The sequence below is a fragment of the Vespa crabro genome, chromosome 3 (genome assembly GCF_910589235.1).
Source record: "Vespa crabro chromosome 3, iyVesCrab1.2, whole genome shotgun sequence".
NCBI lineage: Eukaryota > Metazoa > Arthropoda > Insecta > Hymenoptera > Vespidae > Vespa > Vespa crabro.
In genome coordinates this window covers 9586082-9590161 of record NC_060957.1, presented here as the reverse complement: position 1 = coordinate 9590161, position 4080 = coordinate 9586082, and the positions used below count along the sequence as shown (strand labels likewise).

Below are 4080 nucleotides of genomic sequence, written 5' to 3'. Positions count from 1 at the left end.
TTTCTTATTTTCTTTCTCTTTGCAAATCGAACGGCGAGAGAAATTTCAAAGTCAAATCCTATTTTTTTTGTAAATAAAACTATATATATATATTTATATAACTATATATATATATATGCATTTCTTGAGACGACTTCAACAACGTACCATATCAGATAATTTATTATTATAAAATGTTACAAATTATATCATAAATTTGTTAGATATAATTCCATTAAAAAAAAAAAAGAAAAAATAAATAAATAAATAAGTTTTATAATGAAATTTTCCCGAAATTAACCAGCAAATTCTTTCTATAGAATCTGCAAAAAAACAAAAAAATAAAAAATGACATCATATAGTGTGCTCCTTTTCGTATCAAACGAATCTGCAAAAAAAAAGAAAAAATATTGAAGAAAAATTGTTACATTCTATTCCTCACGAGATATTCCCAATTTTTCGAGATAAACAAGACACCTTCTACGTGGACACACACACACACACACACACACATGCGCGCGCATACATATGATATATAGAAGATGGAAAGAGAGGAGAGGGCAGAAAGTGATACAAATATATCATATATATATATATGATATATACATATGATATATATACATATACATACATTATATATAAGTATGGATGTATATGTACGTATACAAATTTATATTTATATATATATATATATATATATATATATATATATATATATATATGTATATATATGGATATATAGAAGGGAAATAGAGAGAGAGAGAGAGAGAGAGAAAGAGAGAGAGAGAGAGAGGGAGAGTGAGATAGAGAGAGGCAAAAAGTGAGAGGCAATTTTTATGCCATTCCACCACGAAGGGATCACGCTTCGTCGCTGTCGCTGGCGCGAGAACCGAATTAACGTGTTAACCGCGCACGTGACAAGCAAAATCCTCCTACCATATCATAGTCACTGTTCTCACAGCGAGGCGTTAACGCGTTGACTACGCGATGATTGGCACTTGGTTTTCTCGACTTTTCTATTGATATATATATGAGGAAAAAAATTAAAAAAAAAAAAAAAGAAAAGAAAAAACATGTCGAAAGATAAATTTATCGGCCATTATTACGATCGTAGAATAGGAAATATAGAGAACCATTGACGATATAACACTATGGGGAATACTCAATGACATTAGAAATTTTCGATGAACTTATACAGAATGACTAGTTCATGTTCACGTTAAAATAAATCGTTTATGTATTACTATGTCAATGTATTTTCTTCCTTCGATCGTTCTCAATCGTGAGAACGACGAAATCAGAATGCGAACAAGTTTCGTATGGATTCGATTAAATTCGTGGAATATAATTCATCGAAAGTAAAAAGAAATAAAAAAAGAAAAAAAGGGAAAAAGAAAAATATAATATATAAATTATATATAAATTATATATATATATACATATAAGTTATATACATTATATATAGTCACAAATGTGGATATCAAATATATGATATACCGTTCATGTCGGATATTAAATTAAATTTATTGTATAGTACGAATTTATATATATATATATATTGTCATGTTTGAAGATCCTACCTTACTAGGCCCTATTTTCATCGCCCGTAAAATTCACTATTGCGTGAAAGACGTAAATCTTGTCATTGTTATCATTACAATTTATAACTTAGATTTTCTTTAATATTATCATTATTATTATTACTATTTTCGTTATTATTATTGTTATTATTATTATTATTATTATTATTATTATTATTACTATTATTATTATTATTAATATTATTATTTAAACCAAAAAAAAAGTTTCACGATGTAAAGAGTAAGAACGCAAGATAAAAGACCGTGATTGTATATCAATTTTCTTCGAAAATGTTGGATAAACGCTCTTTAAGAGTTTCCAACGAAGTTTAGTAAACAATCCCGTCAGGATGAGGAATAATAATGACGAAGCATGATGAATAATAAATAACTAAAGAACGAAGAAATATTATATTATTCGTAAATAATAATAATGAAGTTATGAAGTATGAGAAGAATCAAAATCAATTAATCATTCTACCGTTGTATATTTCACCATAAAACATTATTTCAGTTTCTCTTTCCCACCCTTTTTTTCTTTCCTTTTTCTTTCTTTCTTTCTTTCTTTCTTTCTTTCTTTCTTTCTGTTTTTTTTTTTTTTTTTGAAGAAGAAGAAGAATAAGTGGAAATAGAAGGAAAAGAAGTAGAAGCAGAAGAACGAACGAACGAAGTAAGTCCAATTAATTTCGAGATAATGATGATAAAAGAACTACGAAGATGGGAGTCGGAATCAATTATTGTTATTAAATTAGAAAAGATTTTCCTGTCTATCTTCTCAAAATGAAATAATGAAAAAGGTAACGAAGAGAAAAAAGAAGAAAGAGAGAAAGAGAGAGAGAGAGATAGAGAGAGAGAGAGAGAGAGAGAGAGAAAGAGAGAAAGAGTGAAAGGAAAAAAAAATTGAAAGAAAGAAACGAACTGGATGAAATTGACCTAAAAACGAAAACAAAACAAAAAAAAAAAGAAAAGAAAAGAATTGGGATGGGAAAGAAGAAAAAGTAAAAAATAACAACGGAAACAAAAGGAGCAAAAAGGAGAGAGGAAGGAAATATCATAATGCGGAAAAATTCTTTTAAAAATGTGGCGTAATAAAATGAGAGTAGAAAATTTTATACGTAATATAAATAATTAATACAAAATAAAAACATTTCGCGAAACAGCAAGAGAGATAGATAAAGAGATAAAGATAGGGAGAAAGGGGGAGAGAGAGAGAGAGAGAGAGATTTATCCAGCAGGTCTTCCTCTTTCGAGTCTGCGCGAAGAATATATAGATACTTACTTACTTTCGTGCGCACGTACACACACACACACACACACACGCGCGCGCGCAAATACTACACGTTCGTCCGTTTACGTACACGTTTCTCGAAGTTACGGGTGCTCACGCGCACTAACACGCGTCGAGACGCTAGACGACGCGACGCACGGACGAAGATATCGAGAGGAAAGCACGTGCAATCCCGTCTCCGAAGAGCGTAAAAGAAGACGAGAGATTTTCTTTAAAATGAAAGATATAAAAAATAAAAAAAGGAGAAAAAGAAAAAATAAGAGAAGAAGATGAAGAAGAAGAAGAAGAAGAATATGATTATGAAGAAATAACGATAAATCAAGTTACGACGATAAATCGTCTAGATAATATTTAACGATTGTTTCTATTGAAAATAATCATTCATAAGAATTAATATTTTAATTATAAGGAATATTTGTAAATAACGAGGATATATCTATATGTATATATATATATATATATATATATATATATATATATATATATGTGTGTATGTGCGTGTATATGTGTGTGTGTGTTATGTGTATATAAATATTATACGTAAATTTCTTCAATGGTTTCCATCGAATAATAATAATAATAATAATAATAATAATAATAATAATAATAATAATAATAATAATAATAATGATAATAATAATACATCGTGTCGTGTTAAATAAATGATTGGAATAAAAAACTTGCCGTGATTTAGTTGTTCGAAGTGTTAACGATCCAGCGATCCAGGAATCCTCGTGAAGCTGTTCAAAAGAAGATATTTTTTTTTTTTTGGACGAGCAAACCGACGACGGACGATAGAAGTCACGTTCGATCGAATTCAATATTGTTGTTTCTTTATTTCTTATTTCTTTTCCTTTTCTTTATTTCTCTCAGTTTACGAGCGTAGCGAAGGATGATCGATGACGTATCACCGTGTCGAAAAAAGAAGGTTGAATGTGAGTGGTGGTAGTGGTGGGTGGATGGGTGGGTAGGTAGGTAGGTAGGTAGGTAGGTAGGTAGGTAGGTAGGTAGGTAGAGGGTGGTAGGTTGGAGGGTGGTAACAAAGTGGTCGTGGGCTATTGTTGGTGTCGAGTTGTGGACAGGTCGATTGGATAGGTCGGTTGGTTGGTTGGTTTGTTGGTTGACTGCTTGACTGGTTGGCTAACTGGTTGGTTGGTTGGTTGGTTGGTTGGTTGGTCGGCTGGTTGGTTGGTCAGTCGGTCGTTTGGTCAGTTGGTCGGTCAAGTGTTTTGT

At 30.9% G+C, this 4080-nt stretch overlaps 1 protein-coding gene across 1 annotated transcript in view; it reads right to left on the bottom strand.

Annotated features, from left to right (window-relative positions):
- LOC124423110 (poly(rC)-binding protein 3) overlaps window positions 1-3703 on the bottom strand; it is a 163398-nt gene extending 159695 nt beyond the window's left edge. The window contains exon 1 of the mRNA XM_046960512.1: window positions 3532-3703. The gene's annotated coding sequence lies outside the window, so the exon portion shown is untranslated. The remainder of the gene's footprint in view (window positions 1-3531) is intronic.
- Window positions 3704-4080: the final 377 nt, after the last annotated feature.